This window comes from Larus michahellis, chromosome 5 (assembly GCF_964199755.1).
Source record: "Larus michahellis chromosome 5, bLarMic1.1, whole genome shotgun sequence".
Lineage (NCBI taxonomy): Eukaryota > Metazoa > Chordata > Aves > Charadriiformes > Laridae > Larus > Larus michahellis.
In genome coordinates, this window is record NC_133900.1 from 24,694,402 (window position 1) to 24,710,307 (window position 15,906).

The following is a 15,906-nucleotide window of genomic DNA, read 5'->3' on the forward strand; positions in this document are numbered from 1 at the left end:
TCAAATAGCGCCGGCAGAACCATAGGCTTTAATTTGAGAATTTTGAAGGGTTGAAGTTTTAAACAGATTTGATGGGATTTGCCGAACAGTCATCACGAACCTGTCGGGGTGATTTCAAAGGAGCGCCGCTGGAGTCCTCTGGTATCTCTGCGTCGGCTTATGTTGGGAGCTGTGGGAGAATTCCTTGCCTTTTGTCACTGGTTTAGGGCAGTTTATCACTTCTAAACGTGGACTTAAAACCATCGCCGTGTTTTGCTATGTTATCGGGTCTTTTGTAATCTTTCCGGGTTTTGTCACTTGCGTAATTGCATCTGGTTGATCGCCGCGGTCGGAGTCAGCTGGGGACGGCGGGAGCCCTCTGTTGGGCATTGTGCATAATGACACCTTGCGCTATATGAAGGGCCATTCAGCAAGGGGCGGGATGTCTCTTCAGGATTTGTATGTTCTGGGGGCGTCAATAGTAAGAGATTTTGAGAGTTTGGAATACCCTTGAACTGTTTTGGTCATCGAGCTTGTGTTGTTAAGTTTTGCGGGCTTGTTCTTTTCCATTGGCTGGATCTGCTGTAGAGGGAAGCGTCAGGTAGTGACCCAGACGGCTCCTACGACACTCAGACCCCTCCAGCCCCCACAACAGGCATTTATCCAATCCAGACTCCACCAGTGTAGGTCCCACCGGCTCCTGCGACAGGCACTGCACAGCATCCATCATGCCTACGCAGACCCCGCTGGCCCCTATGACAGACATTGATCCTATCCAGACCTCGCTGACTCCTGTGACAGGACCTGCAGGTGCAACAAGTACTAAACCTACTCCAACCTTAGTGATGGATGATGTAGCTGACCTACAGAATCAATCAGTGCCAGTATCAATCAACCCTGTACATAAGAGGAAATGTGCAATAGCACTGGGTAGCGATGGCCAACCAGGGACATCACGTTATGAAGTAGCAGAGGAAACTCCTCGATCATTACAACTAAGTGAGCTGTGAGATTTGTGTATGCATAACAGCCGTCAGGAAGGGGAGCAAGTGATTACTTGGCTGCCACCAGGGACCTGTCTATTGTGGGGCTATTGAGTGTTGAGGAACAAAATGTACGATTGCTCCCACATGAAAGGTGCCAGGAGGGAATGCTGTTGCTCTTCTTCACTGTCCCTGGCAGCGCTTTCATTAGTAGCAAAAAACATGGGTCTCTGCATTTCCCCAATGATATAATCCTCAAAACAAATTTTTTTTGTTCTCACCAGACCTGGGATCAAAAATTGCAAATATCCATCAGTTTTACTTCCAAATGAAAGGTGCCAGGAAGGAGCGCTGTTGCTTGTCTTCACTGTCCGCTGGCAACACTTTCATAGTACCATAACCCTTGGGGGTCCCCGCTTGTCTAATGACTTAATCAACAGAACTTTTTTCTCTCTCACTAGACATGGGGTCAAAATTTACAAACATTCAGTGATTACTCCCACACCAAAAGTGCTGGGAGGGAAAGCTCATGCTTGTTTTCACTTTTTCTGGGATGCGCTTTCATCGCCTCACAAGCCTTGGGGCCCCACGCTTGTCTAACATCTGAATCCTGAACAGAACATTGCTCAAGCCCAGCAGGGCCGGGCTCAAAAATTGCAAATGTCCAGTGATTGCTCCCACAACAAAGGTGCCAGCAGGGAAACCTGTTGCTTGTTCTCATGTTGACATGTCAGGGATCTCAAGATTTGAGGCTGCAGTGATCACACACTGGTGGAGTTCACAGTCCTAAGGGATATGTGTCAGACAAACAAGGAGCATAGTGAATAAGAAGATTCACTCCTAGTACCTTTTGTTGGACAGCAGTTGCTGAATGGTTTCAAAATTTGATCCCAGGATGGTGAGAGTGGAAAAATTTTGTCCTTAAGATGTTTGCAATTTTTGAGCCCGGCCCCTGGGAGAGTGAAAATTTCTTGTTTTGAGGAGTAAGTCTCCAGGAAAACATGGAGCCCCAGGGTTTGTGGGATGATGAAAACACTTCCCAGAAACAGTGAAAACAAGCAAGAGCTTTCCCTCCCGGCACCTTTGGAGTTGAAGCAATTGCTGAGTGTTTGCAAATTTTGACCCCATGTTTGGTGAGAGAGAAAAAAGTTTGTTTTGCTGATTAAGTCGTTAGACAATTGGGGAGCCACAAGGTTTTTGGTACTGTTAAAGCACTGCCAGGGGACAGTGATGAAGAGCAGCAGCGCTCCCTGCTGTCACTGTTGGTGTGGGAGCAATCTCTGGTCGGTTGTAGTTTCTAACCTTGTCCCTGGCGAGACTGAGATATGAATATTGAGGATTCACATATTAGACAAACGCAGAGCCCCAGTGTTTGTGGTATCATGAAAGGGCTGCCAGTGAACAGTGATGGAGAGCAGCAGTGTTCCCTCCTAGCACCTTCGGTGCGGGAACAATCGCTGGATGTTTGCAATTTTTAAGCGCAGCCCTGGGCATAGTGAAAAAAGGTTGTTTTGATGATGAAGCGGCAAGTAAAGCATGGAGCCACAAGGTTTGTGGTACTATGAAAGCTCTACCAGGGAACAGTGATGAAGAGCAGCAGTGTTCGTTGCTGGCGCCTTTAGTGTGGGAGCAATTGCTAAATGTTTGCAAATTTTGACCTCATGTCTGGTAAGAGAGAAAAATATTTTGTTGATTAGGTCATTAGACAAGCGTGGAGCCCCATGGTTTGTGCTACTATGGAAGTGCTGCCAGGGAACAGTGAAGAAGAATAAGAACTTTCACTCCTAGAACCTTTGGTGTGGGAGCAATCGCTGGATGTTTGCAACTTTTGATCTTTTTAGAACTTTTGAGAAAAAAGCGCTGTTGAGGATTACATCGCCAGTAAAGCGTGGAGCCCCAAGGTTTGCGGTAATATGAAAATGCTGCCGGGGACTGTGATGAAGAGGGCCAAGGTCAGAAATTACAAATGTCTAGACATTGCACCCTCACCAACGGTGCCAGCAGGGAGCACTGCTGCTTTTCATTACTGTCCCCGGGCAGCACTCTCATAGTACTACAAACCTTGGGGCTCCGTGCTTGCATAACGACTTAATCAGCAAAACAAACTTTTTTCTCTCTCAGAGACACAGGGTCAAAATTTGCAAACATTCAGCGATTGCTCCAACTCCAAAAGCGCCAGGAGCAAAAGCTCTTGCTTGTTCTCACTGTCTCTGGGGAGCACTTTCATCGCCTCACAAGCCATGGGGCTCCATGCTTGTCTAACGACTTAACCAACAAAACAAACTTTTTTCTCTCTCACCAGACATGGGATCAAAATTTGCAAACATTTAGCGATTGCTCCAACACCAAAGGTGTTGGGAGCGAAAGCTCTGGCTTTTTTTTCACTGTTTCTGGGAAGCGCTTTCATCACCCTACAAACCTTGGGGCTCCACTCTTTCTTGGAGACTTATTCTTCAAAACAAGAAATTTTCACTCTCCCCAGGGCTGGGCTCAAAAATTGCAAACGTTCTAAGAACAACGTTTTTCCACTCTCACCACACCCAGGATCAAAATTTGAAATCATCCATCAACAGCTGCCACAGAAAATGTGCCAAGAGGAAAAGTTGTTATTCTTCTTCACCGTCCCTTGGCAGCGCTTTCATATCAAACGTCCGGAGATTGCTCCCACACCAAAGGTTCCAGGAGCGAAAACTCTCGCTTTCTTGGCAAATTCATCCTGAAAACAGCATTTTTTTTCACTCGCCCCGTGGCCAGATCAAAATTATCCCCCTTTTTTTTTGGGGGGGGGGGAAAGTTAATATTTGTTTAGTATCTTCCAATTACTTCTGGCAGAACGAGTGACTAATCAATTTAGATCAAATGTATCTGATTTCTACACACTTTATGGTTCTCTGTCTATGGAAAATGCCTGTAGGAAAGGGTATGCAATAATCCATCTCAAAGGTCTGAACTCATCTTCTGGAATTCAATGGACAATCATAAAAATCCTTCAAGGTGGTGTAAAACCTTGTGCTAGATGGTTATTCTGTAGTAAGTAACACCTGTTCTCCCATTTCCATGGGGATACATGACATGTTATAGTGCTCTCTACTGAATTAATTCATCTTAAACTTCACTCCGAAAGACCATTGGCCAGTTTGTTCATCTCCGGACAGCTCTCTCTTCTAGTACACCAAAGGCAGACAAGGGGAGACACAGCTTAGTAATACCATCATGGGTATCTCTCTGTCTCTTCTCCCATTTCCTTTCCCCTCTTCTCTTATTGCCTGTATGGTATATGGTGACCTGTAGTCGTACCACCGAACACCTTGCACCAGAACTTGTTTTTTGAAGTTGCTTGGCTTTGCAAAGGGATGGAGAGCCAGAGTTCGACCTCCATCGCCATCTTGTGTCATTGACTACTTGCGTAGCAGTGTAAGCCCTTCTGTCAAGGGTGCTTTTCTACAATAAAACAATAATCATTATTAAATTCAGTGCAAGAGAATTGCCAAGGGATGAGAAATGAACATGGTTATTCAGGAAGTCTCTCATCCCCAGAGCCTCGCTAGCTGACAGCTGGGCTTGCGATCGCATATCTTAGTCCAAATTCAACCCAATCCTCAATTTTTTCAGCCCCAAATGGTAGTTCATCCATTTCTAGAAGCTTCTAAGATTGGAAACAGACAGGAAACTCAATCAGGTTTTGCATTTTTTACCTCTCTATGACTTCCCCTCCCTTCTCTCACCTTCTCCTGCATGCTTATTGGAAGCAGGTCTCTACTGTGCAGGAGCAGCGGGCTGACTTCCCAGTGGTCTGATGTAAGCTGTTTTGCAGGCAGGTGTCCCCAAGCTTCTTCAGCTTTGATGGTTCTCCAGGGTAGCTCCGCAGGGTTCCTTTGCACTGAATGATGATATCCACCTTCATTGCTCTTGTCAGGGCTCCCTCCAAAGTGTTGCTCACTGCCTCTAGATGGTGAGCAGCTTTAACAAATCACTGCTTCTATCATGAGAAGCACCAGTGGTCTGAGATCTTCCCCGGCCTTTGTGCTTCAGTGGGCAAATTAAGGAAGAGTATCTAAAAATACCACCTGAAAATAAGCCATTTTTACTCAGATGCTCCTGTGAATCAAACAGGGCTTTATTCCATTTGACAGTGGAGACAATTACCCTGTGCAGTACTTATTGTTGACATGTCTCTGACCTTCGCTGCTCCAGGTGAATTTGCTCTCTCAATAAGCTCTCCCACCCTCTTCCTAGTTATTTCTCTTCAAACAAATCAGTTCTCTGATCCTGCCTTGCTTTGACTCTCCTGAGACAGTAGGCTGAAAGTAACACTTGAGAGAAATAGGGAGAGAAAGGTGGAGGTGCTGTATTTTCTCCTAGTCACCACCTCAGTCAGAAATCTGGCATCCGGGAAGGGTCACGTATTTTCAGTGATGTATGTGGACAGTACATTGTAAAATGGATTAGTTTTTTTTTTGTGTGGCTCCCCCTGCCTTCTTTCAAAAGGGACTGGCATCTTCCTTTTGACTTTCCAAGGCACTTTGCTCATGTGTATTTCTGTTTTTGCGTCACTCTTCCACACAAATTCACTGCTGCTCACACACACATAAAACAACCCATTAAGTATAGTGCTGCCATTCACGCTGATGTTGTTAGGATCCTACCAGAACTGGGTATGAACTCACACTTTGGAGGGCTCCTACTGCTGTAGTGAAGCGCAGTGACATAGATGGCAAAAAGAACAGCACATTTTTTAAAAGGGGTGTTCTCTGCACGTCTGTGTTCAGGTAGTGGAAAAGAAATCCTGAAAAAACTGGAAAAGTTGCTTTAATAATCCCATAATTTAACAGTGGGGTGCTGAAGCTGCTGGGATGTTTATATTTGGATGAGACTGCCATGGTGAGAATCAGCTAGATACTCTCTCTGTTATTTTATTTAGATGTAGTTTGTCACACATAACTACCTATTTTAATAATTGCAGAGGAGTAGCTGAGCTGCAAGCCAAGCAGGCTGCCTTGCCATTTCTTCCAGTATTACCAGAGAAATTAGCAGACACTCGGTGCTTCTGGTATAGCTGTTCTACAAACGCTGTTGCTAAATGCAGCACTACAGAGATTTGGTGATATCAGGTAGTGGTAGTAGAAAAGGAGAGATGTAATTGTCAAGTCTTGCTCCACCGTTGGATTTCCGTTAATACTGCGTACTGCTGAATCATAAGGGAGATACATGTTCTGCATAGCTCGGGGGAGAACTGGCTTCATCACTGCCCTGTATTTGTGGGGCACCTTGAACTCTTTCTCTCAAGGCTGTTTTTTAGGAGAAAAATTGTTTTCAGAAAGTCCCTACATTTTTTGGCAAAGAGCAGCCGATTTGTGCTAGAAAAGACTTTGTGTTTATCTTCATCCCCCTCCCAGGGTGCTGATCTCCTTCATGTACCACTCTTCCTCTGTTGTCTCAAGCTCCCTGCACTTTGCGTCAGAGACACAAAGGCTTTTCAAAAGAAAGGATGATTCCATCACTTGAAGTGGAGAAAACACTGGTGGGTTTCTTTCCTTAGCTTTGTTTTTGTAAATGGATGAATAACTTCGGCCCAAATGATTCAACTTCCTCCCCCAAAATGAGCAGTCTCAGGCATTTGCCCTGAAAAATATTTGCCAGATGCTTTTAAGTTTGGTGGAGCTGTAAGCAGTTTAAAACAGGTTTATGAGGGGAATTTTCAGGCAGGTTGTCCTATAATAAGTATAGCATTTATCATTGTAACGTTATAAAAACCTTTACAGAGGAGACTAAAGGTGCACTGGGGAGAGACATTCTCATCTTCTTTCTTCAAGAATGCCAACTCTTCCTGTATTTGGACAGTAACCTTGTGTGCTCTTGGTGGAAGATGAAGCCCAATGTCTTTCCTCAAGACGTGTCAGGGACAGTTTTCTGAATACAGACTTTGCCTGCCAGGCTGATTCTCCTTTTCTTTAACCCTCTGTAGACTATTCTACTTGTGCAGAAAGTGGTGTACATGGGGTGGAGCCAGAGAAAGACAGGATCAGAAAAAGCCAAGATCCATGCACCAAAGGAAGTGGAAATGCAGGTGGATGGGAATAAAGTCGATATGAACATTTCTTTTTTCTCCTATTTCTATGGGTGGTGTATTGTGATGTGGGGATTTTTCCCTCTGCCGCTGCTGCGGTCATTTAAAACCACAGCAGACCAAGTCTGTTTGTGCCTCAAATCTCCCCCACAACCCTCCAACTAAACAGTTACACCTTGAAATCCTTTTTATTCATTATAACTTTGATTAGCCACGTTAATTTCTTAAATAGGGCAACTTGTAAGAAAAAAAATGAAAAATACTTATTAAATGTTTTTTTCCCCCAGTAATTTCTTCTGTTAAAGCTGAGAAATGCCTTGAACTCCAGGTGCTACAGGATTTATTTAGCACCCTCATCTTGAAAAGACTGTAAAGATGACTGAAAAAGTCCCATAAAAATACTAAACAAAAATAACAACCAACAAAAAATGACGATAGGTTGCCTACTCCTGTAGTTTTTCATAAGCTTTGTAATTTATTTACAAATCTTGAGATAGTGGTTGGCTTGCCTAAAGCCCTGGTTATTGGAGTTATTTCAAGAGAATCTCAGCAGATATTGGATTTTTTTAAATACGCATACATCTTTAACAGTCTTGACTGCAAAAGGTTTGATGTTCGAAGTGATAGTCATTGCTTTGGAGGTGCTAGTTACTATTTTTGAACTTCGGTCACCAGCAATGCAGTGGCAGGCATAAGTTCAAAATAAAGATTGATTTATTTTTTTTTTTTTAGCGATCTTAATGTTGCTGAGTTTTACTACCTACGAAGAGCTTCACAAATATTTACAGGCACCTAACAGAGATAACTTCCCGAATCCCATCAGTGTTCAGGTCCCTAATTCTTTTAGCTGTTGAAAACTTTGGGATGTTGAAGTCAAGGTAATTATGGGCAAGTTAGATCTGAAGCAGGACTTTTATATTACATGGGTCTTGGTTCTACTGGTGAGTTTTATGTGGAAGCCAGGGCTTCCATACTTACGTTGGTGATTCAGGTGATCAAGGCAGGCCTCTCTCTGTGCATTGAGTGAGGCCTTGAACAGCTCGCAAAAATTCATATATTACTTCAAAGGCACACATTATTTATGCACTTTTCCAAGTAAACTGCATGGAAAAGTGTAAATGAAGCATAAACGCTCTTACGAATTGAGCCCTAAGCATTTCTCCTTTTAGCATATAAACTGCTAGTCAGGATGTGATAGGAATGCGTTCAACAGTATTTTTCAAACTGTAATTATGTTTCCCCAATAAAACTCAAATAGTTGATATGGTCCTGGTGTACTAGACAGGCAGTAATTGGAAAATTTAACGCAGAGGTTTTATCTCTTCTACAGTAAAAGGTAAGGTTACATGTTGCATACAGAAGAGGTTTTGTCAAATATGGAAAAACTCTGCTATGTTAATTTTATACTTGGAGATCTCCAAAACTATATCGTAAATTGTCGTTTTTCTCTGAAGAAGAAAAAAAAAAAGGAAAAAGATTTCTATCTAAAATTAATTATTTTGTCTCCTGAATCAACCATAATTAAAATAATCACATTTACACTAGCATAGCCTTTTACGCAGTGCATTTCAGCCCTGAGGACTATGTTTTGAAGTGCACAGAGACAAAGGAACATGTTTAACTCTTGGTAATGTAAACTAAAAACAAAAAGATCATCTAGAGATGTGTATCTGGACACAGAAGTCAGTGTCTTTCACAGTCACGACTACCCACTGTAGTATGAACTCTCGCTTTATCTGTCACATCCATTCAATCTTCATTGCCAGAAAAATTTGCAAAGAAGTGATCTGCATTACTCTTTGAGTATCACACAGGTTACCAACTCATGCATATAAATGAATCTGCCCAAAGTTATTACAGTCTGAGAGGACTTTCCCCTAACTCTGAATTTGCCTACTCTTTTCCGTTCCTAAGTGATCTTTCTTTTTTATACGCCAGATCTGCTCTCAAAGTCAGTACTGTTTTGGAGACATAGTCCAAATGACACAAGTGGTATTTTGTTTATTTAAGTGATATGTCTGTCACTGTACCTAGTCTCTGTTCAGCCTGGTAGTGGCTGGATTGGTGTAAAATAAAAAAAAAAAAGAACACAGAACAAAAAAATAAAAGAAAAAAAGAAAAATTTTACATATTTTTATACATATTGGGAGGAGAGAGAGGGGATGTACCTACACAAGCGCACACAGATGAGTAACTTTTTCAGGATGATGTGGAATTCTCACACTTTCTGTATTCCTGGTGAATGCTGGGGGCTAGTATAGGGGTTTTCATGTCTTGTGGGAACATCTCATGGTTGAAGGATTTCCCTGAAGACTTCTCACTCTCTGTAGAAAACTTATTCTTGTTCCTACAAGCAGCAGGGAAAAGCTACCATACCAGAGAAGCGACCTTGCCTGCTGGTGACTACTGTGCACTGTAGCACACGCCACAGCTTTGCATTTTCGTGAGAGTGCTTAGCTGGGTGTCAACTCTGCTTTGACTGTTGTATTTCATTTTTTTTCCATATACAAAACAGTAGAACGTCACTGCAAATTAAATCTGGCACATCAAATTTGTCCACAAGATGGCATATCACTCCTGCAATTTCAGGGAGCCACATGCGTGATGGGTGAAAATATGTCTGTTTCCCTCATGCCTCAGAAAAATCTCCCTTTCCTAGCACTTGGAAAATCTTGTACCTCCTATATTTCTTCATGGTGCGTCCATATCAGAGAAAATTGCACAGGACTCTTCAGAGAGGAAAAAAGATCTCTCCCATCTCATCCCCCAAATCACTGTAGAAGGTGTTTTGTTTTTAAGAAATTGTTCATATGTAGAAGAAAAAGAGATTTGAAAGGGTTATCATTGCTGCTGATGATACTGTGCAGAAAAGCTGAATGGTGCTTTGTAGGGCAATAAAGTTTTCAGAGCTGCGACCATCACTGAGGTACAACACCATGGTTTGGGATGGGAAGATGGAATGTACGATGGGTATTACAACAGGTCTTTTTTCAATTCCCAACCTAGCACAAGTGATGATAAAAGTCATCCTTGGAAACGGGTTATCGTAAATAACACAGAGTCCCTCTTTAAACTGTGTTTTGGCAAACTACTGAGACATGAGGACTTCTGTAGCTTGCCCACAGCTGGGTGTCAGCTTTAGCTGTGTGGAGCTTTGCTCCATAAATCTGGTGTTCCCCCCACGTTTTTTCAGAAGACCTCCATGTGTCCCTCAAGGCCTGTTCTGCAGCTCATGACACAAGTGGATTTGTCTCAATTTTTCCCTCTTTGCTGAGCTCATTTCTGGGACTCTAGGCTGGGCTGAGAAGGTGGACCCATTGGTTAGGAGGTACACTGTGTTCTCTATTATAAGTCATGCTCCTCCCCAGCATTCCTACCAGATTCTGAATGAGTTACCCAGCTTCTCTGAGATGTATTTCCTATCACCGAAAAGAGACAACAAAGAGCACTCCTCTGCCACAAGGCTGTGACAGGAAGGAAATTCAAAGTCGCAAAGGGCTCAGGTTATCTAACCCCTCTATAAGATATCATTTATCATGGCAAAATGTGCATTTTCCCTTTGCTTAACCTATTTGTAGTACAGTTAGAAAATTTTTACTGTAGGCTCAAGGGCACAATTTGTCCAACTAATGTAATTTCCTTGCTTAGTTATATTTTGTTCTATTATCTGGACAGTAGCAGTAAAGGGAGTTAAAAAGAGTGCATGTATCATATTAACAAAAAAAACCCCACACCTAAAATAAAAGTACTGCCTGAAATGAAGAAGTTTACTGCTTTCAAACTTGGGAAGTTTCCCAATCAGCATGTTTAATCAAAGTGTAGGGTATCTGAGCTGTGTCTTTTTTCCTGGAAGGTCATGTTATGTTTGTTGTTTTGGGACTGTAATGAAAATAAGTACCACCACAAGGAGTGTTTTGTTTTTGTGATGCAAAATCCGGTGTCCCTGAAGGCAGATTTCAGTCTCTGCTGGCAGCATCATGAAATACTTGTGCAGAAAAATGTCTCTGGCCTCTTCTACAACATTTTTGGGATTGCAGAGTGTCTGCTATTTAGATCTTGGGTTGGCAGGACACCACAGGGAGCGTCATTCAGAGCTCTGGGTAGCCGAAGAGCCATCAGAAATGGTGCAAGAGCAAGGGGCTGTGAATATGAATCCATGTATATTCACTGCCATCCCATGGAGATGTGTTGCTCTGGGCACACAGCACGCTGTCTTCTTTGTCACGAACAGTTGCTCCAAAGGTTCCTTCCAACAGAATGAGTGTCCCATAGTAGAGAATTTGGGCTGGAGGTATTTAGAAATTCTGCATATCGTGGCCAGGCTAGGTACTTGAAAGAACCACCATTTAGTCCAAACTGTGTATGAGCCCTTGAAAGATGCGCAGGATTTTCCTGTCTAGTGTGCTTAATTTCAGACTCTGCTGTCATCATCTGATCTGCTATCATCACCCAAGTAAGTATTAGTTCTTGGCTCCTATCTACACAAAAAATACTGCAATTACTTCTCAAATGTCAAAGAGCAGCTGGGGCTGTCTGTTCCATATGGGACAGGGATGAGGGAGCCGCAGGGGATAATGTGATTGGCAGGGTAGGGATCTTGCCAGCCAGGGACTGTCCCACAGTGCCCAAATCAGGTGAGCATGATCATCCTGGAGATGGCAGGCAGCGCCAGCAAAGTGTCCAGACCGTGAGACAGCTCTGTGATGATGAGCGGGTCCAGGCCAAGCTGGCATGGTAAATCTGTGAGTCAGAATGGGGACCAGTGATGGTAACCCAGGTCAGACACAGCCCAGTGACATTCAGGCAAGTCCATAGTGACAGGGCAAGTCTGGGGTCCAGTCGGGAAGTCTTTCTGTGAGTCAGGGTCCAGATCAATGAGGTCCGTGGCCCCCAAGGCTTGGCTGCAACATGGCTTTGATGGTCATTTATACAGCACAGTGCATGAAAGGAGTTAATATGCGGGCTTGAGCTTCAGTGGGGATAGACAGGGATGCAGGAGATGGTGATCAGGCCCATTAAGTGCTCTCAGGGTCCTGACATCAGGGTGCTCTGGGAGTTCGGGCTCCTGCTGCCACCAGCTGCATGTGCTACTGTTTCTTTCTGATGTCTCACGGGTCTGATTTCACATGTTAGTGTTTAGCATCAAGATAAAGAGCGCATCCAAGACAAGCGAAGAGGGGAACTGCTGCTGGTGGGTCTCACTGGTGGGTCTTCAGCCAGTCGGGTTGAACAGGTCAAAACCTCATGCTGATGTAGATGAGTGATCCAAACTGTCTTGAAAAAAGCGTTACTGAAGGAAAGGGAGTGGTTCATATTTTCTTTAAAGTAGGATGACTTCCCCGATCCATCTCCCTCTACACAGAGCTGAGGTGCTGCAGCCCTAGGAAAAAGCTGTATAGGCCGGAAACGTAAAGCTACACCTTGAGCCATATTGCTGCCAAAGTCTGTAAAATGAAGCTCCATGAAGCCTAACACTGAAGGTAGTACGTTAAAACGTAAATGCTCTTTTGGAAGCCAAAAAATGAAAGTACATCTTGAGAAACACAGATTGTCTTCTTTTCTCTGTTTTAAGTCTTCAAAGTATCTTTGAGGTTTGTATTTTAAAACTTAACCAAACTGACAATCTAATTATTTTTTCCCACTGGCACTGAACATTTTTTCCCAGGCTGGGTGGAGGATTGAGGAAAATCAGTTGCTTTGTATATTGTGGGAATGCCACCAGAATTAGCACTAACACTATCTTGCAGCTTCACAGATGATGGCTCTGGGTGAAATCCATACAGAATCTATACTAGTGGCGAGCCAGATGGTTGACATAATGTTTGCTAAACACTGTCACCACTGGAGGGTTATTGTGCTTTGCTGAGTCTGCAAATGAAAAAATATAATTTATTCAATCTGAAACAAAACAGAAATAAAAATAACAAACCAAAAATCTTACAACCTGACTTCTCAATTGTAAAACAGGTAGGAATGATAGTGATTTTGTAGCATATGAGTGGACTTTGCAGGTCTGATCTTTCTTGAGACCTGCTCCAGAGGGCAGTCTTTATCTTAAATTCACTTACCATCAGTGAAAAGCACACGGGCTTTATTAACACACTTAGGCTTGTTTGTCACTGAAGTTCAAATGTCATTTTAGCATTTCACTGGCCACAACACCCTCTCTGGCCTTTATAAGAAATAACATATTCCAGTTTTCTTTGTTTCCTACATATGCTCCAGAAGAAGCCAAGCATTTATTATGTTTTATAAGGTTAGCTGGAAGATGGAGAGTGCTGTAGGCAAAATACTTCAGAGAAAGAATTAGGATATATTGTAAGCTGGAGACTTGTGGTACAGTGTGTCACAGTAAGGATTTTTTTTCTTGCTTCTTTGTTGGTTTTCTATGAGATTTTTTTTCTTGCGTGTGGTTTTTTCTTGTCCTGAGCTGTGGAGGCTCTAATGCAAATTTGGCATCTTTTTTATGTAACTGCAACTGTGCTTTTTTCTTTCCAACACAAATGCCTAGGTGAGCCCGCTGCCAGGCAGCTGTTAGTCACCATCAGTCAGAGAAGCTCTAGACAAAGATGCTCTGCCAGGCTTCTGTGCAACGTGGTACCCTTCATTCCCTGGCAAAGCCTGATCCACCAGCAGTGCCTGCCAGTTTAGCACAGAGCAGACACTGTTTTACAGCTTACATGAGTGCTGCTCCCTCAGCCTGCAGTGGGGCTGATGAGGAGCCCTATCGTCCCCCCTTCTTTGAGGTGCTGACTATTGTGTTCAATTACAGCCTTTCCAGCTCCAGTTCAGCCTTTGCTTGGATTGCCAGTAGACGTTTCTCCATCAGCTCTAGAGTTATCAACAAGCTGACACCTGTCTTTGTTTTCCCACTGTCTCAGCTGAAGCTCTGTTCCAGGCAATCAGTCCCTGGTTTAGCTGTGCAAAGCCAGATCATTAATTACCCATAGCGTAACGACCAGCGTTAGGCACCGCTGCAGTGGAAAGCTTTTCAAGCAACTCTGTTTGGGCTTTAATGATAAGGAATTTCCTTCTGCAGAATATGCATTGCATGTATCTAGGATGTGTTAGATTTCACATGCCTTGGATTAATCCTTAAATGGCGCATCATCTTCCCTGTAACACGTGCTTTAACACATGTGAATACGTCAGTTCCCCTAATCCTGTTTCTTCTGGCAGATCACATCCTCAAGGGTGGTTACCTACTAGAAAAGGGAATCATGACATGAGCTCTCCAGCTGTCACAGCTTGTACTAATACATGCAGGGAAACTCTCAATGTACCTCAAATTTGCAGTAGAGAGGAGCATGGTTTATTTTCTTTGGCAACACAAAAGAAGAGGTTTATTCACATTTCAGAATCAAATCAAGTGGAGCTTCCATCCATGGTGGCTCCCGTTCAGTTTGCTGTTTACCAGGGTCCCCATGTCCTTTACTGCAGAGCTGCTACAACAATTGTTCAACGGTATATCCTAGCGCGTGGGATTATTTCATTCCAGGTGCAGGCTTTGCATTTGCCTTTGTAGCATTTCATGACATTTCTTGTCAGCTCAGCCCTCTAGTCAGTTGAGGTCCCTTGACCTTACCCTCCAGAATATCATCTGTTCCCCTCCGATTTGGTGGAATTCACAAACCGATGGGGGTGTGCTCTTTTCCACTCCTCAGGTAGCTGATGAGGACATCAAACAACAGTACTCCCTGTGCTGACTGCTGTGACTGGTACCTAGCTGCAGGTTAGAGTTTGGGTCTTCAGTCACTATCACTAAGCCCAGTGCTCCAGCCAGTTTTTCACTTGCCCATTCAGTCTGTACCTTCCTAATTTGGCCCCAAGGATGCTATGGGAGATTGAGTCAAAACTCTTGTTAAGATCCAGGTAAATGACATCCTCTGTTCTTGTGTTGTCTACAGAACTAGTGATTTCATCAGAAAAGGTGTATCTCTGCCTCTTACGTGTCTCTGCTCCGTGACTGACAGAGTGTGAATGTCACCAGCTCTGTGGATGGGCAAAACTCCTGCACTGTCACTGATCATCCCGTCATGCCTGAGGCATGAGGCTGTCAACAACGTGGTGATCTGGCATGACAGTGCCCTACAGGGACACCAGGTCATTTAGGATATGAGCGGAGAGCGTGGATCTCTCTGAGACAGGGTGTATTATAAATTCGGGACACTGACTGAGTATCGTGACAAAATCCCTGGTTTTGGGATTATGGGTTTTTTGAAACTGGCTTTTGGAAGCAAATTTCCAGTAATCAAAATTTCAGACACTCCTGTCAATGGAGCCATCAGTGGCTTCTCCTAAGCGAAGGTCTGTTGGGAAGTGTCTGAGAGAACTCAGGTCAATTTAAATCCATTTTTCACCAAGTAGTTGCTGGCAAGATTAGGTATCCAAAAAGCTCAGTCCTCATTGTTCTGTGAGGGTGGGGCTCTTTTCCTGGTGCATTGTCACTGCCTTGTGGCTTCACACAGAAACTGGAATGTGTTTCAGGTCATTTTCTTTTTTTAAAAAAATATCCTTTGCGAGGATAACAAATCTCTCAGTATGTGTAACATGGAAATATTAATCTGACGTGTTTGTCATTGGTGAAAATAACAGTGTAGAATCCTGGGAGGAGGCAGAATCTCTATTTACGTTATCTCTAATGTTCTCTTCTGAAGGTCTTGGTTTACATTTCATTATTGATAATGGACTTGTTCTCCTCATCCCTTATGCATCAACTTTGCATACACATAATCCTCACAGATTCTATGGAAACAGATATACAAGAGAAGTGAATTTTCTCCCTGGAAGATGAGAGGAGTAGGGGGTTTCCTGTTGACAGTTCTTACCTTTTTGCTGAACAACTGTAGATTGACAAGAGCTGCTTCTATAATTCTT